The 25,370-nt window shown below is 41.5% G+C and overlaps 1 protein-coding gene across 7 annotated transcripts in view; it reads left to right on the top strand.

The window, feature by feature from the left end:
* NR2C2 (nuclear receptor subfamily 2 group C member 2) overlaps positions 1–25,370 on the top strand; it is a 114,961-nt gene that overhangs the window by 38,137 nt on the left and 51,454 nt on the right. The window contains exon 2 of one of the 7 annotated variants that reach the window (XM_070776951.1): positions 6,892–6,943. The exons of 5 other annotated variants lie outside the window; for them this stretch is intronic. The gene's annotated coding sequence lies outside the window, so the exon portion shown is untranslated. One more of the 7 variants, XM_070776952.1, reaches the window with a different exon arrangement.

The following is a 25,370-nucleotide window of genomic DNA, read 5'->3' as shown; positions in this document are numbered from 1 at the left end:
TGGCAAGAATACACAGAAGAACTGTACAAAAAAGATTTTCAGGACCCAGATAACCACCATGGTGTGATCACTGACCTAGAGCCAGACATCCTGGAATGTGAAGTCAAGTGGGCCTTAGAAAGCATCACTACGAACAAAGCTAGTGGAGGTAATGGAATTCCAGTGGAGCTATTTCAAATCCTGAAAGATGATGCTGTGAAAGTGTTGCACTCAATATGCCAGCAAATTTGGAAAACTCAGCAGTGGCCACAGGACTGGAGAAGGTCAGTTTTCATTCCAATCCCAAAGAAAGGCAATGCCAAAGAATGATCAAACTGCTGCACGATTGCACCCATCTCACACACTAGCAAAGTAATGCTCAAAATTCTCCAAGCCAGGCTTCATCAATACATGAACTGTGTTCAAGCTAGTTTTAGAAAAGGCAGAGGAACCAGAGATGAAATTGCCAACATCCACTGGATCATCAAAAAAGCAAGAGAGTTCCAGAAAAAATGATAGTTTTAGTGATAAAGAATTCTTTTATTTTCTGTTGACCAGTCATGATACAATTATCGTATTAAGTAAAAATCACAATAGTGGAAGATGTTAATCAGTTTTCACAGTCAGTAGCCAAATAAAACATAAAAGGTCACTACACTTGCAAGCCATGAATAACCTAACAAAATAAATACATAGAATTTGGGGTGTTAAGTAGAGTGGTGTGATAAGGGAAAGTGCAGACATGAACGTGTTTTTCTCTCCCCAGCCAGTCTTTGTCTTCTGGTTCATGCATTTACTCCAGTTATATTTAAAGTAATTAGTGATATGTATGTCCCTTTTACCATTTTCCTAATAGTTTTGGGTTTATTTTGTGTAGGTCTTTCCCTTGTGTTTCCTGCTTAGAGAAGTTCCTTTAGTATTTGTCGTAGAGCTGGTTTGGTGGTGCGGAATTCTCTCTTAACTTTTGCTTCTCTGGAAAGCTTTTGATTTCTCCATCAAATCTGAGTGAGAATCTTGCTGGGTAGAGTATTCTTAGTTGTAGGTTCTTCTCTTTCATCCCTTTATACATAGATACAGATACACTTCATATATCTTGCCATTCCCTTCTGGCTTGTAGAGTATGTTGGGAAATCAGCTGATAACATTATGGGAGTTCCCTTGTATGTCATTTGTTGTTTTTCCCTTGTTGCTTTTGGTATTTTATCTTTGTCTTTAATTTTTGTCAGTTTGATTCCTGTGTGTCTCAGTGTGTTCCTCCTTGAGCTTATTCTGCCTGGGACTCTCTTACTTCCTGGACTTGGTTGACTGTTGCTTTTTCCATGTTAGGGAAGTTTTCAGCTATTAACTCTTTAACTATTTTCTCGGGGCCTTTCTCTCCCTCTTCCTTCTGGGATCCCTGTAATGCGAATGTTGGTGCCTTTAATGTTGTCTCAGAGCTCTCTTCAGCTGTCTTTTTTTCCCCCTTTCGTTTGTTCTTCTGCATTCTGTTCTGCTGCAGTGATCTCCACCACTCTGTCCTCCAGGCCATATATCCACTCTTCTGCCTTGGTTATCCTGCTGTTGATCTCTTCTAGTATTTTATTCATCTGTTTGTTCGTTAGTTCTTGTAGGTTTTTGGTAAATATTTCTTGCATCTTCTCTATTGTTTTCCTGAGATCTGGATCATCTTCACTATTATTATTCTGAATTCTTCTTCTGGAAAATTGCCTATCTCCACTTTATTTGGTTGTTTTTCTGGGGTTTTATCTTGCCCCTTCATCAGGGACATAACTTTTTGCTTTTTCATCCTGATTAACTTTCTGTAATGTGATTTTTGCTCTAGCCATTGTAGGATTGCAGTTCTTCTTGCTTCTTCTGTCTGCCCTCTGATGGAGGGGTTTGTGTAAAGTTCCAGATGGGAGGAACGGGGGAACACTGTGTCTGCTCTGGTGACAGGGCTGTGCCAGTGAAGCTTTAATCCTGTGTCAGCCGACGGATGGAGTCATCCCCCTCCCTGTTGGTAGCTTCAGTCAGTTCAGTCGCTCAGTTGTGTCCGACTCTCTGCGACCCCACGCTCCGCAGCACACCAGGCCTCCCTGTCCATCACCAACTCCCGGAGCTTGCTCACACTCATATCCATCCAGTTGGTGGTGCCGTCCAACCATCTCATTCTCTGTCATCCCCTTCTCCTGCCCTCAATCTTTCCCAGCATCAGGGTCTTTTCCAGTGAGTCAGTTCTTCGTGTCAGGTGGCCATACTATTGGTGTTTCAGCTTCAGCATCAGTCCTTCCAATGAATATTCAGGACTGATCTCCTTTAGGATGGACTAGTTGGATCTCCTTGTAACCCAAGGGTCTCTCAAGAGTCTTCTCCAACACCACAGTTCAAAAGCATCAATTCTTCAGTGCTCAGCTTTCTTTATAGTCCCAACTCTCACATCCATACATGACTACTGGAAAAACCATAGCCTTGACTAGACAGACCTTTGGCGGCAAAGTAATGTCTCTGCTTTTGAATATGTTGTCTAGGTTGGTCATAGATTTCCTTCCAAGGAGCAAGCGTCTTAATTTCATGGCTGCAGTCACCATCTGCAGTGATTTTGGAGTCCAAGAAAATAAAGGCTGTCTCTGTTTCCACTGTTTCCCCGTCTGTTTGCCATGAAGTGATGGGACCGGATGCCATGATCTTAGTTTTTTGAATGTTGAGTTTTAAGCCAGCCGTTTCCAGCTCTCCTCTTTCCCTTTCATTAAGAGCCCCTTTAGTTCTTCTTCGCTTTCTGCCATAAGGGTGGTGGTAGTTGTTTAGCCTGAAGCAGCCCAGCCCTGGGTCTGTGGGCTCTATGGTATGGTTCGTGGCAACCTCCAAGAGGGCTTCACACCAAGGCGCCCCTTCCCCGCCTGCTGCTGCCAGTGCTCCCTCCCCCATGGCGAGCCCCTGTGACCCGCGCCTGCACAGGAGGCCCTCCAACACTAGGAGGTAGGTCTGGTTCAGTCTCCTGTGGGGTCACTGCTCCTTTCCCCTGGGTCTTGTTTCCCCCAGTCCTGTGTAAGTCCTGTAATCAAATCCCAGTAGCCTTCAGAGTCAGATTCCCTGGGGATTCCCAGTCCCTTTTTTGGAGCCCCAGGCTGGGAAGCCTGACGTGGGGCTCAGAGCCTCTACAACAGTGGGAGGAGTTCCTTGGTATCATCACTCTCCAGTCTGTGGGCCGGCCACCCGGCGGGTATGGGATTTGGTTTTTAACATGCTCGCACCCTCCTTGCTTCTTTGCTGCGGCTTCTTCTTTGTCTTTGGATGTGGGGCACCTTTTTTGGTGGGTTCCAGTGCCCCCCGTCAGGGGCTGCTCAACAGCCAGCTGGGCTTGTGGTGCTCTCGCAGGAGGCGAGCGCACATCCTCCCACTCTGCCATCTTGAACCCGAAGCCCTGGGTGTTTGAAATTTGTTGATTTTCAGTTTGGTCTGGTACTTTCCAGACATTTCCCCAAGTATTTATGTTCGTGTATACGTAACTAGAAATATATAGATTTTTTAAATTTAATGTAAATGGAATCAGACTAGATAGATTTATTTTTCTACAGATTGCTTTAACTGTCAACAGTGATATACATAATTCTTTTACTATCATATTGTTTACATAAGTTACAGCTGTATTTTTTTTTAGCCCCTCTTCTTAGAAGCACATTTAAGTTGCTTCCACAGTTTCTCAAACATAAATAGTGCTGCAGCAGACATCTTTGTCTTTGTTGCCTTCTGGACTCACTTGTGGGTATATTTCTCTAGGCTGGAAGCAGAATTGCTGAATTAAAAGCTATCTAAGTGGCAGACAGAACTTTAATGTGAAAAGATACATACACCTCACTGTTCATAGTAACCCTGTTTACGGTAGCCAAGCCATGGAAGTGAGCTCAGTGCCCACTGAAGATGAATGGCTAAAGATGTGGTGCCTGTATACTGTGAAATGTGAGCCATAAAATAGAGTGAAATACACCGTCTGTAGCAAGCTGGATGGCCCTAGAGATGACCACAGTAAGCGACATAAGTCAGAAACACAGGGTGCCATTACTTTATGTGAATTCTAACATAGGACAGACACGAGCTTGTCTACAAAACTGAAACAGATTCAGACATGGAGAACAGACCTGCGGTTGCCGGGGGAGGGGAGGGGAGGGTAGGGAGTTTGGGACTAGAAGGTGCAGTGTTATATGTCGGATGCATAAATAACATGGTTCTGTGGTATAGCACAGGGAAATACACCAGTATCCTATGATAAATCGTGGTGAAAAGAATATGAAAAAGAGCATATATGTGTAGCCGAATCACTGCTGTGTTGCAGAAATTAACACTGTAAATCAACTGTACTTAAGCAAATTTTTTAAAAAGCTACCTGGTTGGAATTTTATCTTCCAAGTTGATTCTTTTCCTTTTTAAAGTTTTTTTTCTTAATCATGCATTCTTATATGCAAAAAGTAGCTGGGTCAGTGATCAGCTCAGTTGTTAATTCAGCAAGCATTCATTGAGGACATACTGTGGGACTCTTCCTCCTTGGGGTTTTCATTTCTTTCCAACTCAGCCCCCTCTGTTTATTGCAGTATTTTAAAGTCAACCTTTTATTACACCAGCATGATGTTAAGAGGAAATACAACAATTCATATACAAATAACTTTAAAAAAAACATTAATATAGTACAGTAACTATATTCAACAGAAATAAAAGGAAGGCAGTTTATCATGAAGGCAGTATATTATGTAAGTGCTTAGGCGCAGCTGTCGCAGAAGATAGAACGGAGAATTCGGATGGTTGTATGTACTTAAATAACCTGTGACTTAAGAGTAGTAAGAATATGAAGCGTTTTGGGATTTGGAATAAGATTAGTGTTAGAATAAGTGGTGCAAGAGGAAAAGAGGTGATCAGAAGGTGAGGACGTGTGTTGTCTTTGTAGAAGAGCTGCAGTGTGGAGAAGCGTCTTGTCAAAATAATTCCCTCTGCTGTCTCAGAAGAGAACGGTGATGATCTATACCAGAAAATGTCTCCTTTCTTAAAACCTCACTGCATTTGAGGTGTATACGTTTAGTATCTGAAACTTTCAAAAGACTTTGGAGACCATATTTGTTCATTGGTCGCAGGACTGGAGGGTTTGAAACCTTTTTGTCTGCCAAAACATAAAATACAGAAAATCCTAAACATCTTACATAGGGAAAAATAGCATTTTACTGAGGATTGTAGTTTTAACACTGCACTTGATTTCCTCAAGAAACTTGTAATAGAAATGCTGGGGGTTTTTTTTATTATACTACATTGCATTTATATTTATTGCCTCATTTAATCCTCCCAGTATCTGTGAGGAAAGTGATATTAACCTCAAATAAGTAGACAGTCTTAGAACAAGTACAGGACTTACCCAAAGGCACCCAAACAGGAGCCGGCAGAGTGAGATGTTTCCAGGGTCCTGGCTGCCCACTGAGATAATTCCATTTAGATCATAGGTACAGAAACACAGAGCCTCGTTAAACTTCAGTAGCAGTTCTTTAATAGGTAAGGAGATTGAGGAGTATTTTTTTACAGCAGTTTTTAAAACTTTTTATTGGAGTATAGTTGACGTACAATGCTGTGTTAGTTCTGCTTCACAGCAAAGTGAATCAGCTATATATATACATATAGATTTTTTCCCCCATATTGGTCGTTCCAGAGTATCGAGTAGGACCTATACAGCAGCTCCTTACTGTTACCTATTTTGTATCTCTTTTATGTGTAAATAATGTGTATGTGTCGGTCCCAATCTCCAGGTTTATCCCTCTCTCCACTTTCCCGCTTAATAACCGTAAGTCTGTTTTCAATAACTAAGTCTGTTTCTGTTTTGTAGGTAAGTTCATTTGTATCATTTTTTTAAAAAAACTTGATTCTGCATAGGCATTGGAGAAGGAAATGGCAACCCACTCCAGTGTCCTTGCCTGGAGAATCCCAGGAACGGGGGAGCCTGGTGGGCTGCCGTCTGTGGGGTCGCACAGAGCTGGACACGACTGAAGCGACTTAGCAGCAGCGTGAGTGATACATTTGACTGACTTCAGTTCAGTCCAGTTCATTGTGGGCTTTCCTGTTGGCTCAATGGTAAAGAATCTGCCTGCCAGTTCAGGAGATGCAGGTTTGATCCCTGGGTCAGGAAGATTCCTTCCCACTCCAGTATTCTTGTCTGGGAAATCCCATGAACAGCGGAACCTGGTGGTCTGCAATCCATGGGGCTGCAAAAGTGTCAGACAAGACTTAGTGACTGAACGGCAGCAGTGTGTCCCGCACCTTCTTTATCCTTTCTGCTGTGGATGCACATTTATGTTGCTTCCATGTCCTGTCTGTTGTAAATATCGCTGAGGTGAACATTGAGGTGCATGTACCTTTTGAAATTTTGTTTTATTCTGGATATATACCTAGGAGTGGGATTGTTGAGTCATACAGTAACTATTGTCAGTTTTCTAAGGAACCTCCATATTGTTCTCCATAGTGGCCGCACAGGTTTGCCTTCTTGCCAACAGTGTAGGAGGGTTCCCTTTTCTCCACGTCCTCTCCGGCATCTATTCTTTGTAGGTTTTTTGATGGTGACTGTTCTGACTGGTATCAGGTGACACCTCATTGTAGTTTTGATTTACATTTCTCTAATAATTAGTGATATTAAACATCTTTTCAGGAGCTTTTTGGCCATCTGTGTGTCTTCTTTGAAGAAATGTCCATTTCTTGTGTCCATTTTTTTGATGGAGTTGTTTTTGATATTGAGCTGCTTGAGTTGTTTTTATATGTTGAAGAATAATCCCTTGTTGGTCACTTTGTTTGCACATGTTTTGTCCCCTTCTGTGGGTTGTCTTTTCTTCTTGTCTGTGGTTTCCTTTGCTGGGCAGTAACTTTTACGTTTAATCAGGTCCCATCTTGTTTTTATTTTCGTTCCTCTAGGAGGAGCATCCAGAAGGTCCTGCCGCGACTCGTGTGAGAGTTTTCTGCACAGGTAGATTCTGAGTTCTACAGTGTCTGGTCTTACATTTAGGTCTGTAATCCATTTTGAGTTTATTTTTTTGTAAGGTGTTAGAGAATGTTCTAATTTCATCTTCTATATGCAGCTGACCAGTTTTCTCAGCATCACTTATTGGCAAGGTACAGTATTTTCTGCATTGTTTCTTTTTGCCTCCTCTGTCGTAGATTAGATGACCATGGGTGCCAGAGAGTGGGTTTATCTCTGAACTTTGTTTCCTGTGCCATTGATCTGTATTTCTGTTTTTGTGCCAGTACCATACTATATTTGATTACTGTAGCTTTGTAATACAGTCTGAAGTCAGGAAGCTTGATTCCTCCATCTCTGTTTTTCTTTCTCAAGATTACTTTAGCAACCTGGAGTCTTTTCTGTTTAATAACAAACTGTAAAATTTTTTTGTCTAATTATGTGAAAAATGCTACCGGTGATTTGATAGGGATTGCATTGAACCTGTAGATGACTTTGGGTAGTCTAGTCATTTTGACAATATTGATCGCTTCCAATCCAAGAACATGGTCTGTCTCTCCGTGTTGGTGTCATCCTTGATTTCTTTCATAAGTTATCTTATAGTACAGTATGTTTTTATATTTCATCTTACCAAAAAAGATGGAAAAGCTTTCCTTGTTCTTTCTTGAATGGGTAGAAGCTTTTCTTTTAAAAATGAAGAAAAGAAGAACACAGTTATTGCAGACTTTGGATGGAAAATAAGATTCATTGTACTAAATTCTAGCAATATTTGCTGGTTGTAGAAGGTAACTTTGTTTTGGAAACAGTTTTTTGTCGTTCTGTTGTTTTGGCCACACTGCTTACCTTACGGGGTTTAGTTCCCCAAGCAGGCGCTGAACCTGGACTCTTGGCAGTGAGAATGCCACTGGACTGCCAGGAAGTTCCCTGCAAACAGTTTGTTCCTTTTTTTCTTTTTTCTTTTTACTATAAAAGTGATACAACATTCTGAAAGTTTTGAAAAAGAAGAAAACTGTATGTCTTTCATTTTGACACATTTGACACACATTTGCTGACAAACATCCGTCTATTCAAAGCTATGGTTTTTCCAGTAGTCACGTATGGATGTGAGAGTTGGACCATAAAGAAAAGTCACTAACTTTTTATTACTTTATCAATCACCTCCCTATAAAAAAATAGAATGGCCACTTCTACTTCTATCTCTGTCATTGTCTATCCTCAATTTTATTTTCCTCCGTGATGCTTAACACCATCTGACAAATGTATACTTGTTTACCTGTCACATGAAATGTAACTTCCAGAAAAAGGCAGGAACTTTGTCTCATTTGCTGTTGTTCTCCACCCCCTAATACCCCCTGTCTAAAACTGGAACGTAGTAAGCACTCAGTGTTAAGATTTCTTTTTAAAATGAACAGACATGTAGTTTTTGATCTTTTTTGAGTGTCATCCAGTTGTAATCATCCTGTGCATACAACTTTGTATCTTTTGATCACTTTCATGTTAATTTCACAGACTAAAGGTCATCATTCTTTTTGTAGATTGCTACATGGAATGTATGACCATCATTTTTCGTAGCTACATAATTATGTATCAAGGGAGCATAGCATAATTCACTAACCCATCTCCTAGTTTGGGACATTCATTTCTGACTTTTCTGTAATATAAATTAACACTGATAAAAAAAATATATCCATGCTATATCAGTCAGTGGCTACAGCTGTGAAATTCAAAGACGCTTGCTCCTTGGAAGAAAAGCTATAACAAACCTCAACAGTATTAAAAAGCAGAGAAGTTACTTTGCCGACAAAGGTCCGTCTAGTCAAAGCTATAGTTTTTGCAGTAGTCATGTATGCATGTGAGAGTTGGACCATAAGAAACACCAAAGAATTGATGCGTTGGAACTGTGGTGTTGGAAAAGACTCTTGAGAGTCCCTTGGACTGCAAGGAGATCCAACCAGTCCATCCTAAAGGAGATCAGTCCTGGGTGTTCATTGGAAGGAGTGATGCTAAAGCTGAAATTCCCAATACTTGGGTCATCTGATGCGAAGAACTGACTCCTTGGAAAAGACTCTGATGCTGGGCAAGATTGAAGGCGGGAGGAGAAGGGGACCACAGAGGATGAGGTGGTTGGATGGCATCACTGACTGAATGGACATGAGTTTGAGCAAGCTCCGGGAGTTGGTGATGGACAGGGAGGCCTGGTGTGCTGCAGTCCATGGGTACAGTCAGACAGTACATACAGTCAAGAAATCTAATAGCAAATACATTAGAAACCAGCTGTCGGTGATTATTTATTTATTTTCTGGACATTTTTATTTTTAACTTTTTAAACACAAAAAACATTTTGTATTGGGGGATAGCCGATTAACCATGTTGTGACAGTTTCCGGTGGACAGTGAAGGGACTCAGCCATACATACACACGTGTTCATCTTCCCCAAACTCGCCTCCCGGTGAGGCTGTCGCATGACACTGAGCTGAGCTCCATGTGCTATACAGAAGGTTTTTGTTGTTGGTGGTCATTTTAAATACAGCAGTGTAAACATGACCTTCCCGAGGTCCTTAACTATCCCTTCCCTCCGGCAACCATGAGTTCATTTTCTAAGTCTGTGTGTCTCTTTCTGATTTTGTAAGTACATTCGTTTATATCATTTCTTTTTAGATTTCACATATAAGGAATATCATATGATATTTCTCCTCCTCTGTCAGACTGACTTCCCTCAGTGTGACACTCTCTAGGTCCCTCCATATTGCCGCAAATGGCCTTATTTCATTCTGTTTTAATGGCTGAGTACAGTTCCGTCGGATGTATGTGCCACAACTTCTTTATCCATTCCTCTGTTGATGGACATTTAGGTGGTCTCCATGTCTTGGCTGCTGTAAACAGCACAGCAGTGAGCACTGGGGTGCATGTATCCTTTCAAACCATAGTTTTCTCCAGATGTATGTGCAGGAGTGGAGTTGTCGAATCATACGTTACGTTTATTTTTAATTTAAATAGAAGTAAGATTCTCAAAAAGCATTGAGTTAAAATATATGTGAGGATGGATGGACAACTTATTTGAGAGAGTTACCAAGAGGGCTGGAGAAATAGCTCTGCAGCTAGACACGACACGCAGATCTCACAGAAGAGTTGGTCTGATGCTGTGACTGCACACCACACCACCGAGGCCAGGCATGGGGCTCCTGCTGCTGCTGCGGTGTTGTCTGAGCCTGATTGACACCTGGCCCTCCTCCAAGGGAACCCAGACCTGCAGTATCTGCTTTATCTGCGAGTATCTGCCTTATCTGAACCCCTGAGAGAGGAATTTCCTATATTCCCTAGAAAAATAATACAGGATTACACACTGTCAGAGTTATTTCTGTATTTAGGATGGTTTATGTAGGGTGGATTCCTGAAAGTAGAATCACCAGTCCACGGGACATGAACAAAATTTTTGATGAGAAGATCAGACCTGTTGACCTCAACAGTTGAGTCTGTAGCTTTTTACTTCCTTGGAGTAATCTTTCCTTGAATGTGTCGTTTATTGGCTATACTTAGTGAACTGAGTTTTTTAGAACTTTAGTTCTTGATATGGAAGGACTTTTAATTTGATCTCTCCTTTCAAGAGGAAAGATGATTCTCTTTTAAGAGAATCATCTTTCCTCTTGATTGGGTGCCTAGATTTGTGCTAGAATCTGAAAAATGGATGGCATATTCTTTCAAATTAGATTGTTTTAAGTTAGTACACATAGAAACTTGGGGTGTGGAAATTCTTTATTCATGGCAGTGTGAACTTAGTTTTTCCAAAGTTCCTTCTTTCAATCCCATGCCCCCATCCTACATAAAAGTAAACATCCATGTGCTTCTTCCTGCCCTTGCCCTAGGCTTTCTTGTATTTGGTTTGGTTTTGGTGATGGACCAGCATTCACTCTGCTTAAAACCGGAGGCAAGTGCTCTTAGCTCCCCACCCCAGGAGCTCCCTTTCCTCTGTGGCCTTGGGGAGAATGGAGAGGCTTAGATTCGAAGCCATTCCACAGTCACTCACCTGCTCTGACTACACCTTCTTCCTCACCAGAATCGGAGGCGCTTCCTGTGCCTATTACATATTGGGTGGATGTAGGAAGCCTAGCCCAGTGCTTGTTATTCCTGTGGGTGTTTTCATATGTAATGCAGACGGTTATGTTGCTGCCTTTTGCTTTCAGGGAAGGAGGAACTTGTAAAGACCCTGTGTCTTTACTTAATCTACTGCGGTGTTGAAAATGCTGTGTGCAGACCTTGGTATTTCCGAGTTCTTCAAGGATTCCCTTTACCCCTTATAGTTTTAAAACTGAGTTGGTTGCACCCCATGGTAACATTCTCCTGAGCCCCCTGTTCAGGAAAGGTGGTCTGGGGTGTGGGTTGGAGGGGTGGCATGTAGCAAAGGCAGCAATCTAGGTGAAGGGAGAACTTTGAAAAGCAAAATGCATCTTCCCTAAAAACAATTAATCATATTATTAGACAAACGGCTTCAGCAGCTGGTGAAACAGCAGGAACATGTCAATTTTGCTTCCTTAGTTACCCAGAGTGATCGTGCACTTGACCTTCAGCAGAGCAGGGTCATAGAGAGGGCATCTTTAAACAGCTCTGTCTGGTTTTGGCAAATGGAATCTGCACTGGCAGTTTGAAGCACATGCCCATGAGTTCCCCCCATGAACCCCTGGCTCTTTTGGTTGGACTGTCTGGCTGGGGAAGTTGCTGAGAAAAAATGTAAATAAAGCTGCAGAGAGCCGTTGGCATGGTAAGTGCAGTGTCCTGCAGAAAAACAAGAGTCATTTTTGCAGCCTTTTCTTTTCGTCTGTTTCTGGAGGGAGCCTTCTTGTGATGCGGTGTGTTTCACAGGCACTTGTTTTTCGAGCAGTTGGTGAAATAGCCGTGGAGTTAGATGCCTGCTGTGTATTTGAAGGAAGCTGATTTAGTGTCTGTTCTGTGCTTAGCGCCTAGCAAGTTACTTCTTCATGGGAACTTGGATCTGGACGTGCTGGGTAGATTCAAGTGGGGCAAGAGCTGTTTGTTTCTTATTTTTCAGCAGGTTAATCTGCTTCTGAGCAGAGAGTGAACCCCGCCGCTCTTACACACCTCCTTGTTTTGTATGATCGGGGGCAGTCCTCACTGATTTTGGATCTTTGTATTTGTGCTAAATTTAGGGCTGTAGTCTTTTATCTTTTTAAATATACTATCAACTTGAAAATTTTAAAATGGTCGATCAGTTCTGACGTAAATGAGGCTGATTTATAATACCGAGAGGCTTTAGTATACAGAAGAGCTGGCTTTGCCACTCCTCAGGAGATGTCGTTCTTTAGAAACATGGACACTGGAAGCTTCTAGCCCTTTGTAGGAGGTGACGGCGTGCACTTTGAAGACCAACAGGCTCCTCCGGCTTCTTCCCTCTGGTGTAAGCTGCCGCACTAAGGTTAATTCTTTGCCCATTGACCCTTCACCGTACTTATTATTTCATGGTCCTTCGAAATAAAAATAAAAGCAGGATGTGGTACATTTCAGTCAGGCTGGTGGTGTCTCCTGCCTGAAACCCTTTACCCACTTAGGCGGTTGTTTACTTGTTCATCATTTCCTAGGAATGTTAAGGAGAAGCTGGAAGCCCCTGATTGAGATTGGTTGCATGTTGGGTCTACATGATCTGTCGTCGTCCCCCCCCCACCCCCCGCCCCGCCCCCCGACGGTGTGAAGTGGCCATTCTATTTTTTTATAGGGAGGTGATTGATAAAGTAATAAAAAGTTAGTGACTTTTCTTTATGGTCCAACTACCCATAACCCATAGGAATGTTGTAGCCGAAAATTGAAATGAGGAATCATTGTAGATTTAGAAATTTAGTTTTTTCTTAATTAGCTGACTGCTGTGGGCATTCTCTTCAACCTAGATATTCATAGCAAATGCCTAATACAGAACTTTTTCCTAAGAATTTCCCCCCCTCACTCCCCAAAAAAATGCGCGCAAGGCAGTGTCATGTTATGGTAAAAGAGAGATGGTTCTCACTCGAGAGCAAAAATCCATGTGCTTTTCCCATCAGCCTCATACATTCACATGTGTTGGTGGAACCAGTACGCTTTGGTTTATTTATATAAGAAACTGCCAGGGCAGACACTGTGGGGTACCTGCAGAATGTTTAGTTAGCAGATAGATACAAGAGTGGAATAAAACAAAAAAAAGCCTAGGCAGAGTCCCAGGATCAAGGACTGTAAAAATGACTTGTTGTTTATTCCTGAAGTTAAAAACTGTTCCTCTCTAACCAGTCATTGTGGGCCTAGTGTGTGCCTGGCCTGAGGCGTCAGAGGCTGTCCCTTCGGGCCTCTGAGCAGCTGCTGGGCGGGCCCTGGGCTGAGGGCTTGGATGCAGCTGCTCTGGGAGCCCCGAGCTGGACTTGGGCACCAGCCCCCGGGTCCAGGGAGGGAGCTGTCCAGAGGAGCAAGGCTTTCATGAACTCTTTAGGCAGGAAACAAGCATTCGTGTGTTGCGTAACCATGGTTCACTTTAGAAAGGATGTGAAACGGAACCACCTATTTACTCTGTAAGCACAAGTCGGAGACCGTACTCTGAAGAACTGTATCCGAACGTGCTTTCACACCCTCCTTGCTCATGGTTTAGTTGAGTCCTTTGGACTGGCAGTTTTCTGGCAAAGTGCAAGTGCTCTGGCCAGGTATAACACACCTGGGTGTTGCCAGGCGTTTACAGTCACTGTGAGCTGATGGGCTGGAGCAGATGCAAGAGGGGAGAAGTCGGCTAAGGGGGAGGGCCACGACGTACTTTGGGCACTAAAAAGGGAGGCTGGAAAGGAGATGCTTACACTGGTCAGAAATGTATCTAATGTTCTTATGGCTTGTTACGAAATTGACTGTTGTTTTTCTTTTAATTGTTATTTATTTACTTTTGCCTGTGCTGGGTCTTTGTGGCTGTGCACAAGCGCGCGTGGTGGCGAGTGGGGGCTACCCTCCAGTTGCGCTGCTGCTCGTTTGGCGGCTTGTTGTGGAGCGTGAGCGTGGGCTTCAACAGTTGCAGCGTGCGGGCTCAGCGGTCGCAGCTCCTGGGCTCTAGAGTAGTTGTGGCACGTGGGCTTAGTTGCTCTGCGGCATGAGGGATCTTCCTTGATTAGGGACCCTAACCATGTCCCTGAGTTGATGGGTGGACTTTCAACCACTGTCCCACCAGGAGAGTCCCCAAATGGACTTTTTATCATTGTGCGAAATGATTTTCAACAGAATGCTTGGGGGAAAAAAATAGATGGCCTGCTTTGATGTCTGATCATAGTATTAGGCTTTTAAATTCACACAGCTGCAAGAATTTCTGAGGGATCCCATCATGACATCACTTTGCCTTCAAGCTGAATCATATCTAAAAACTACCCCTGGTACCACTGGAACACACTTCCTCTCTAAAGGTCTTAGGGGTAAGGGATCTGAAGTGTTTTTCCCTTTCATCTGTCAGTTCTAAAGTTAGGCATCCTTCTCTGAATCCCAGGGATATTTAAGACTGTTCACCCAATCTTACTTTATTACTGAGCTACAGGGAGCCCATCACCAGCATGATGCTTGCCCCCATCAGCAAATTTGTGGAGGTCTTTGCGCTTCTCATGTGAAAGGAATTAGAAGCTTTAGAAGCATCTCCCTTTATGTGAAGGAACTAGAATCGAGGGGGTTTATACTATAGCTCAGGCAGGCTCAGAAAGCTGCAAGTAGTCTTGCTGCCCAGCCCACACTCCTCCCCTATTGCCATCCATCCCCACCCCCAAGTGCAGGAAAGGCAGGGCCCTTTCTGCTTGCCATGCATCCCCAGCACACAGCCACAGAGGGGCAAGGTCAGCGCTACTGACTTAGAATGCTTCTCTGAGTCCCTGTGAAATACTTTTTGAATGCTGTTATTTTTTTTAAATAAAGTCTTTATTGTAGTATAACATACCTGTGTTCACAGTTCATAAATGTGTAACACAATGAATGAATAGGAATTACGCTGCTGTGAATATTCATGTACACATTTTTACATGGGCATATATTTTCTTTGCTCTGGTATATATATCTGGAAGTGGAATTGCTGAATCATATGGCAACTCTGTGTTTAACCACTTGAAGAACTGACAGTTTCCCAAAGTGTACCATTTTATATTCCAACAGTAGTATATGAGAGTTCCAGTTTCTCCACGTCCTTGCCAGCACTTACCTTCTTTTTCATTATAACCATCCTAATGGGTATGAAATGATATTTTAATGTGGTTTTGATTTGCATTTCCCTAATGACTGATGATGTTGAACAATGTTTATGGGCTTGTTGGCCATCTGTGTATCTTTGGAGAAATGTTTGTTCAGCTCCTTTGCCCATTTTTTCTTTTTTTAAAATGTATTTATGTTTTAATTGAAGGATAATTGCTTTATAGAATTGTTTTCTGTCAGATATTAACATGAATCAGCCACAGGTATACATATATCCCCTCCCTCTTGAACCTCCCCCCACCCCCATCTCCCTCCCCATCCCACCCCTCTAGGTTGATACAGAGCCCCCCTTTGAGTTCCCTGAGACATACAGCAAATTCCCATTGGCTATCTATTTCACATATGGTGATGGAAGTTTCCATGTTTCTCTCTCCATACGTCTCACCCACTCTTCCCCTCTTCCTGTGTCCATAAGTCTGTTCTGTATGTCTGTTTCTCCATTGCTGCCTTGCAAATAAATTTATTGGTACCTTCTTTCTAGATTCCATATATATACATTAGTATACAATATTTATCTTTCTGACTTACTTCACTCTGTATAATAGGCTCTAGGTTCATCCACCTCATTAGAACTGACTCAAATGTGTTCCTTTTTATGGCTGAGTAATATTCCCTTGTGTATATGTACCACAGCTTCTATATCCATTCATCTGTCGATGGACATCTAGGTTGCTTCCATGTTCTAGCTGTTGTAAATAGTGTTGCAGTGAGCAATCGGATACATGTGTCTCTTTCAGTTTTGGTTTCCTCAGGGTATATGCCTAGGAGTGGGATTGCTGGGTCATCTGGTGGTGTTACTCCTAGTTTTTTAAGGAATATCTATACCATCTTCCATAGTGGCTGTATCAGTTTATATTCCCACCAGCAGCACAAGAGGGTTCCCTTTTCTCCACACCCTCTCCAGCGTTTACTGTTTGTAGACTTTTTGACGATGGCCATTCTGACCAGTGTGAGGTGATGCCTCATTCTAGTTTTGATTTGCCTTTCTCTAATAATGAGTGATGTGGAACATCTTTTCATGTGTTTGTTAGCCCTCTGTGTGTGGTCTTTGGAGAAATGTCTGTTTAGTAGGTCTTTTTCCCACTTTTTGATTGGGTTGTTTTTCTGTATTGAGTTGTATGAGCAGCTTGTGTATTTTGGAAATTAATCCTTTGTCAGTTGTTTCATTTTGCTATTGTTTTCTCCCATTCTGAGGGTTGATTTTCACCTTGTTTGTAGTTTCCTTTGCTGTTCATTTGCTCATTTTTAAATTTTTTTTGATATCTAATTGTAAGGGTTGATTAACCATATATTATAAAAATACAAGTCCTTATCAGATATGATTTACAAATATTTTCTCTCATTCTGTGGGTTACTTTTTACTTTATAGTTGTCCTTTGAAGCACAAAAGTTTTAAACTTTGACAGAGTTTATCTTTTCTCTCTTTTGCTTTAAGTATAATAGCTAAGAAATCATTGCCTGTAATCAAGGTCATGAAGATCTACACCTTTGTTTTCTAATCTGTGTGTATAATGTGAGGTAGAATTTAATATATTTTTTATAAAAAGAAAAGAAATTTCTGTTCAAGGAAAGTCTCAGCAGTACAATTAATCATGTGTAACAAAGATATTTATACACTGTTTATAACTCAGGCTTTAGAAAAACATTTTCAGGAAGTTTGTGATATTACTAATAGCAACTATGTACTAAATAAATAGCATTAATACTTAGCATATTATTTATTAACCCTCTCATCAATCCCATAAAGTAGTAACAATATGTCCACGTTTAATTTGAGGAAACTGAAGTTTAGAGGGTTAAGGGACTTTATCAGGGTGACGGTACGTGTTTCAGAGCCTAGGTTTATCTAATTCCTTGCGTATGGGTACTCAAATAGTGCTGATTGCTTTAAAACTTCTGAAGAGTAAAGTGAGTCAGAAAGGCAGCATATTATTCTATCGGTTAAGAATTCAAAGGATCTGAAATGGGTAGAATTAACTTACAGAGTAGTAATAGACTCAGCCAGAATTCTAAATGTTCATTATTAAAGACGGATTTAATTCCTGTGCACTGACAAAGTGACTGGCCAGCCTTTTTTTAATCAGAAATAAACAGAGCTAACAGATGGTGTAGGTGGATGCTGGGCGATACATTCTGTAAGGTTTAAGCCTCATCACACTCTCCTGTCTTAACCAAGAGAAAACTAATTGATATGAAGCATTTTGTCAACTAAAAATCACTATGAGAATATTGCATTCTGGGTTTGGGGTGGTTTTTTTTTGGTCTTTTTAAAATAATGTATTTTGGGCTGTGCTAGGTCTTCATTGCTGAAGGCAAGCTTTCTCCGGTTGCAGCAAGTGGGGCTACTCTTGGTAGCTGTGTATGGGCTTCTACTGGCTTCTTGAGTTGCCAGGCACAGGCTGTAGGCACACAGGCTCAGTGAGCGGCTCAGGAGCCCAGAGCACGCGGGCCTCAGGAGTTGGCTCGCGTGGGCTCGGTTCTTGTGGCTCCCAGGCTCCAGAGCAGGGGCGCAGTAGGTGTGACGCACAGGCCTGGTTTCTCCACAGCGTGCGGAGCCTTCCCGGGGCAGGGACTGAGCCTGGGTCCCTGCAGTGCCAGGAGGAGTCCTGTCCACTTGCGCCACCGGGCGGTCCCATTCTGTTGTCTTTCTGTGGTGAACTTTTTGTTGGTGAAATTAATGCTTATGAAAGAAAAAGTTTTTCCTAACCACCCCAATAATTCATCATGCTATGCTTTATAAAATTTATAAATTTTATAATTTATAAAAGAGATATAATTCACTTCCCATAAATTTCACCCCTTTCAAGTGTACAGTTTAGTAAGTTTCACAAGGTTGTACAGCCATTACCACTATCTAATTCTAAAACATTTTCATCATTTTAAAAAGAAATTCCATTGAATTCCCTGGCTGTCCTATGGTTAGGTCTCCGCACTTTCACTGCCGAGGGCCTGGTTCAGTCTCTCACTGGGGATCTGAGATGCACCAAGCTGCTGTTTTTGTTAGGGGGCTATCTATTAGACGTTATTGCCCCTTCCCCGTCCTTCCAGTGCCTGAGAACCACTGATGCACCTTCTGTCCCTCTGCGTTGCCTACTCTGGACTGTTGTGTAAATGAAATTATACAATACATGGACTTCTGTGGCGTGCTGCACATGTTCATCCGTGGTGTAGCATGTCCCAGTCTGAAGTCCTTTTTATTGCCAAAGAGTACTCGATTGCATGCATACACCGTGTTTTCTTTATTCATTCATCAATTAGCAGATACTCGATTGTTTTTACTTTTGAGTGATTATGAATGATGCTGATATGAACATTTCTGTCCAGGATGGTTGTAGATATATATTTGCCTTTCTCTGGAGTATATACCTAGGAGTGCAGTTGTAGGTTCACATGGCCCCTTTGAGAATTGGCCAGACTGTTTGCAAAGAAGGTCTGCCACTCTGTATCCCCTCTAGCAGTGCACTAGAGTTCCAGTTTCTCTGCATCCTGGTCAGCACTTGCCATTGTCCATCTTTTGGATTGTAGTCATCCAAATGGGTGTGAAGTGATGTCTTGTTGTGGGTTTAAATTTAATTTCCTTAGTAACTAATGATGTTGAGCCTTTCATATGCTACTGGTCATTTGTATATCTTCTTGGGAGACATTTCCATTCACCTCCTTTGCCTCTTTTTTAAAAAAGTATTAAGTTGTTATAAATAGTTCTTTATAGTCTGTATGTACATGTCCATGTCTTAGGTACACTACCTGCAAAATGTTTCTCCTATTTTATAGACTGTCTTTCCACTTTCTAAATCATATCCCTTGAAGCACAAAACTGTAATTTTGATGGTGGCCACTTCATCTGTTTTTGTTGTTGTTGTTGTTGATTATGCTTTGGTGTCATATTGAGGGAACTATCACCTAATCCCAGTTCACAAAGAGTTACACCTATATTTTCTTCTAAGAATTTATAGTTTTAGCTCTTACATTTAATACTTTGATCCATTTTGAGTTAATTTTTCCTGTTTTTAAAATATGAAATATAATATTTACTACTTTATGTATACAGGTCAGTAGTATTAAATACACTCATAATGTTGTGCAGCATCCACCACCATCCATCTCCATAACTTCTCTTCATCTTGTAAAACAAACTTTGTATCCATTAAACACTAATGCCCATTGCCATCTCCTCTTTGAACCACCACTCTACTCTCTAATCTCTAAGAATCTGACTACTCAGTGTTTCACTAAGTGAGTATGTGCTAACTCACTTCAGTGGTATCTGACTCTATGATCTTATGGACTGTAGCCCACCAGGCTGCTCTGTCCATGGGATTCTCCAGGCAAGAATACTGGAGTGGGTTGCCATATTCTTCACCTGGGGATCTTCCCTATCCAGAAATAGAACCCATGTCTCTTCAGTCTCCCACCCTGGCAGGTGGATTACCACTAGTACCACCAGGGAAGCCCAAGGGTCACCACTCTTCCTTTCTGTCTCGAAGAATTTGACTACTCTCAATATTTCACCTACGTGAAATTATACAATAGTTGGTTGTCTTTTTGTGAGTGGCTTATTTCACTTAACATAATGTCCTCTAAGTTCATCTGTGTTGGAGCATGTGCCAGAATCTCCTTACTTTAAAAAGCAGAATAATATTCCATTGTATGAACATGTCACATTTTGTTTATCTGTACACGGACACTTCGGTTGCTTCCACCTCTTGACTTTCATGAATCCTGCCGCTGCAAATGTGTGTACAAATACCTCTTGGAGGCACTGCTTTCAATTCTTTGTTTTGATAGTAGCCATTACACTGAGTATGAGATAGCATCTTGCAGGTTTGATTTTTTTTTTATTTCCCCAATGAATTGTGATGTTGATCAACCTTTCATGTGCTTATTGGTTATTTGTATATTTTCTTTGGAGAAATGTCTATTCATATGTTTTGCCTATTGTTAATCAAGTTGAGTTTTTTTTATGTTGCTAAGTTTTAGAAGTTCTTGATATAATCAGAGGTTTATACCTTGTCAGATACATGATTTGCAAATGTTTTTTCTCATTCTGTAGTTTGCGTTTCCACTCTGTTCATACTGTCTTTCGATGCACAAATATTATCATTTCTTTGTGTGATTTCTTTTTTCCCCTTTAGCTGCCTGTGCCTTTTGTATCGCATCATGAAATCGCTGCCGAATCTAGTGGTGTGGTGACTTTTCTCCTAGGTTTTCTCCTGAGAGTTTTGTAGTTTCAGGTCTGACGTTTAGGTCTTTGATTGAATTAATTTAGGTCTCTGATTGAATTGATTCTTGTGTATGGCATGAGGTAAGAGCCCAGCTTCATTCTTTTGCATATGGATATTGTTTTTCTAGCACTTTTGTTGAAAAGAATGTTTTTCCTCCCATTGAATGGTCTCAGCTCCCTTGTCAAAAAATTGTTTAACCAGATATGCAACAATTTACTTCTGGAATGTCTTTTCCTTTGGTCTATATGTTTGTCTTTATGCTAATACCATGATTTTGTGACTAAAGCTTTGTAGCAGGTTTTGAAATCATGAAACCCAAGTCCCCCAACTTTGTTCTTTATCAAGGTAGTTTTGTCTATTTGGGATCCCTTGAAATTCCATACGAAGCTCAGGATGGGTTTTTCCATTTCTGCCAAAAAAAAAAGACGAAGATTGGGACTTTGATAGGAACTGTATTGAACCTGTAAATCACTTTGGGAAGTATTGACATACTAGCAGTGTTAAGTCCTTCAACCCATGAACATGGAAAATGTTTCCATTTATTCCTCTCAGCAGTGTTTTGCAGTTTTTAATGTACAAATCTCTTACCTTTTAGGAGCTTCCCTCAAAGCTCAGTCAGTAAAGAGTCTGCCTGCAGTGCAAGAGACCCAGGTTCAATTCCTGGGTGGAGCAGATCCCCTGGAGAAGAAAATGGAAACCCACTCCAGTATTCTTACCTGGAGAACCCCATGGACAGAAGAGCCTGGCAGGGGTTGCAAGAGTCGGACACAACTGAGCGACTAAGCACACACTTACCTTTTACTTCTTCTTTTCTCACTTGGATGCCTTTTCTTTCTTTTGCTTGCTTCATTGCTCTTGCTGGAACTTCCAGTACAGTGTTGAGTAGAGAAGGTGAAAGCAGACATGCTTGTTACACAGGAAAAGTTTTCAGTCTTTGACGACTGAGTGTGGTATTGACTCTGGGTTTCTCCTATACGGCTTTTATTAAGTTTAGATAATTTGTTTCTATTTCTAGTTCATTGAGTGTTTTTATCGTAAAAGGATGATAAATTTTGTCAAATGCTTTTACTCCTTCTATTGAGATGATACTGTGGAATTTTTCCTTCATTGTGTTAATGCCATGTGTTATGATGATAGATTTGTGTATGTTGATCCAGTATCTTTGCCTGGCTGATAGCAGGACAGTGCTGGCCTCAATAGAATGAGTTAGGAAGTGTTCCGTACTCTTCAGTATTGTGGATGAGTCTGAGAATGCTGCCTTAAGTATTTGGTAGAAATGACCAGTGAAGCTGTTGGGTCCAGGGTTTTCTTAATGAGATCTTTTGGATTGATTCATTCTCCTTAGTAGTTAATGGTCTATTCATGTTTTCTGTTAATTCGTGCTTTAGTCATGGTTGCTAAGTCGCTTCAGTCGTGTCCGACTCTGTGCGACCCCATAGACGGCACCCACCAGGCTGCCCCGTCCCTGGGATTCTCCAGGCAAGAACAGTGGAGTGGGCTGCCATTTCCTTCTCCAATGAAAGAAAGTGAAAAGGGAAAGTGAAGATGCTCAGTCGTGTCCGACTCTTAGCGACCCCGTGGACTGCAGCCCACCAGGTTCCTCCATCCATGGGATTCTCCAAGCGAGAGTGCTGGAGTGGGGTGCCATTGCCTTCTCCCTTTAGTCATGGCAGGTTTGTTAATTTCATCTAGGTTATCCAATTTGTTGGCATACAACTGATCATAGTATTCTTTTATAAACTTTTATATTTCTATAGAATTGATAATAATCTCACTTTTGTCTCTGATTTCAGAAATTTGAAATCTCTTTCTTTCCCCTTAGTCCATCTAGCTAGGTTCAGTTCAATTCAGTCGCATCTGGCTCTTTGCAACCCCATGGACTGAAGCACGCCAGGCTTCCCTGTCCTCACCAACTCTCAGAGCTTGCTCAAACTCACGTCCATTGAGTTGGTAATGCCATCCAACCATCTTATCTTCTGTCATCCCCTTCTCCTCCCGCCTTCAATCTTTCCCAGCATCGGGGTCTTTTCTAATGAGTTAGTTCTTCGCATCAGGTGGCCGTAGTATTGGAGAGGGGGGGATCTCCTTGCAGTCCAAGGGACTCTCAAGAGTCTTCTCCAACACCACAGTTCAAAAGCATCAATTCTTTGGTGCTCACCTTTATTTATGGCCCAACTCTCGAATTCATGCATAAAACTACTGGAAAAACCATAGCTTTGACGAGATGGACCTTTGTCAGCAAAGTAATGTCTTTTCTTTTTAATACACTGTCTATGTTGGTCATACCTTTTCTTTCAAGGAGCAAGCGTCTGTTAATTTCTTGGCTGCAGTCACCATCTGCAGCAATTTTGGAGCCCAAGAAAATAAAGTCTGACACTTTACATTGTTTCCCCATCTATTTGCCATGAAGTGATGGGACCAGATGGCATGATCTTCGTTTTTTGAATGTTGAGTTTTAAGCCAACTTTTTCACTCTCCTTTTTCACTTTCATCAAGAGGCTCTTTAGTTCTTCTTCACTTTCTGCCCTAAGGGTGGTGTCTGTCATCTGCGTATCTGAGGTTATTGATATTTCTCCTGGCAATCTTGATTCCAGCTTGTGCTTCATCCAGCCCTACATTTTGCATGATGTACTCTGCATGTAAATTAAATAAGCAGGATGACAATATACAGCCTTGATGTACTCCTTTCATGAGTTGGAACCAGTCTGTTGTTCCATGTCAACTACTGCTTCTTGACTTGCATACAGATTTCTCAGGAGGCAGGTAAGGTGGTCTGGTATTTCCATCTCTTGAAGAATTTTCCACAGTTTGTTGTGATCCACACAGTTAAAGGCTTTGGCATAGTCAATAAAGCAGAAGTAGATGTTTTTCTGGAACTCTCTTGCTTTTTCGATGATCCATTAGATGTTGGCAATTTGATCTCTGGTTCCTCTGCCTTTTCTAAATCCAGCTTGAACATCTGGAAGTTCACAGTTCATGTACTGTTGAAGCCTGGCTTGGAGAATTTTGAGCATTACTTTACTAGCGTGTGGGATGGGTGCAGTTGTGCAATAGTTTGAACATTCTTCTTCAGTTTTGTCCATTTTGTTGATCTTTTCAAAGAATCAGCTTTGATTTGTTGATTTTTTATATAGTTTTCTTATTATAAATAATAATCTTTATTATATCCTTTCTCTTGCTAACTTTGAATTCGGTTTGTTCTTTTCTTTTTTACTGTAGTTGTAAAAGTTAGGTTATTTGTTTGAGATTTTTCTTCTTTTTTTAAAAAATCATTTGTAGCTCATAAGTTTCCCACTTAACACCACTTTTGCAAATTCCCTAAGTTTTGGTATGTTATGTTTTTGTTTCCATTCATTTCCAAGTTTTTTATAATTACCTTTATGGTTTCCTTTTTGATTCATTGGTCATTGAAGACTGTGTTGTTTAATTTCCACAAATTTGTGATTTTTTCCAGTTTCCTCTTATTGGCAGTCTCTAACTTCATTCTGTTATGGTCAGAGAACACTTTGTCTGATTCAGTTCAGTTCAGTTGCTCAGTTATGTCCGATTCTTTGCGACCCCATGAATTGCAGCACGCCAGGCCTCCCTGTCCATCACAAACTCCCAGAGTTCACTCAGACCCACGTCCATTGAGTCAGTGATGCCATCCAGCCATCTCATCCTCTGTCGTCCCCTTCTCCTCCTGCCCCTAATCCCTCCCAGCATCAGAGTCTTTTCCAATGAGTCAACCTTTCGCATGAGGTGGCCAAAGTACTGGAGTTTCAGCTTTAGCATCATTCCTTCCAAAGAAATCCCAGGGCTAATCTCCTTCAGAATGGACTGGTTGGATCTCCTTGCAGTCCAAGGGACTCTCAAGAGTCTTCTCCAACACCACAGTTCAAAAGCATCAATTCTTCGGCACTCAGCTTTCTTCACAGTCCAACTCTCACATCCATACATGACTACTGGAAAAAACATAACCTTGACTAGACAGACCTTTGTTGGCAAAGTAATGTCTCTGCTTTCGAATATGCTGTCTAGGTTGGTCATAACTTTCCTTCCAAGGAGTAAGCGTCTTTTAATTTCATGGCTGTAGTCACCATCTGTAGTGATTTTGGAGCCCAAAAAATAAAGTCTGACACTGTTTCCACTGTTTCCCCATCTATTTCCCATGAAGTGATGGGACCAGATGCCATGATCTTAGTTTTCTGAATGTTGAGCTTTAAGCCAACTTTTTCACTCTCCGCTTTCACTTTCATCAAGAGGCTTTTTAGTTCCTCTTCACTTTCTGCCATAAGGGTGGTGTCATCTGCATATCTGAGGTTATTGGTATTTCTCCCGGCAATCTTGCTTCCAGCTTGTGCTTCTTCCAGTCCAGCGTTTCTCATGATGTACTCTGCATATAAGTTAAATAAGCAGGGTGACAATATACAGCCTTGACGTACTCCTTTTCCTATTTGGAACCAGTCTGTTGTTCCATGTCCAGTTCTAACTTGCTTCCTGACCTGCATATAGGTTTCTCAAGAGGCAGATCAGGTGGTCTGGGATTCCCATCTCTTTCAGGATTTTCCACAGTTTATTGTGATCCACACAGTCAAAGGCTTTGGCATAGTCAATAAAGCAGAAATAGATGTTTTTCTGGAACTCTCTTGCTTTTTAGATGATCCAGTGGATATTGGCAATTTGATCTCTGTTTCCTCTGCCTTTTCTAAAACCAGCTTGAACATTTGGAAGTTCATGGTTCACGTATTGCTGAAGCCTGGCTTGGAGAATTTTGAGCATTACTTTACTAGCGTGTGAGATGAGTGCAATGCACTGCCTTTCTTTGGGATTGGAATGCAAACTGACCTTTTCCAGTCCTGTGGCCACTGCTGAGTTTTCCAGATTTGCTGGCGTATTGAGTGCAGCACTTTCACAGCATCATCCAAAGGATTTGAAAAAGCTCAACTGGAATTCCATCACTTCCACTAGCTTTGTTGGTAGTGATGCTTCCTGAGGCC

Source organism: Bos indicus, chromosome 22, assembly GCF_029378745.1.
Source record: "Bos indicus isolate NIAB-ARS_2022 breed Sahiwal x Tharparkar chromosome 22, NIAB-ARS_B.indTharparkar_mat_pri_1.0, whole genome shotgun sequence".
Classification (NCBI taxonomy): Eukaryota; Metazoa; Chordata; class Mammalia; order Artiodactyla; family Bovidae; genus Bos; species Bos indicus.
This window is presented reverse-complemented; position numbering and strand designations above follow the sequence as displayed.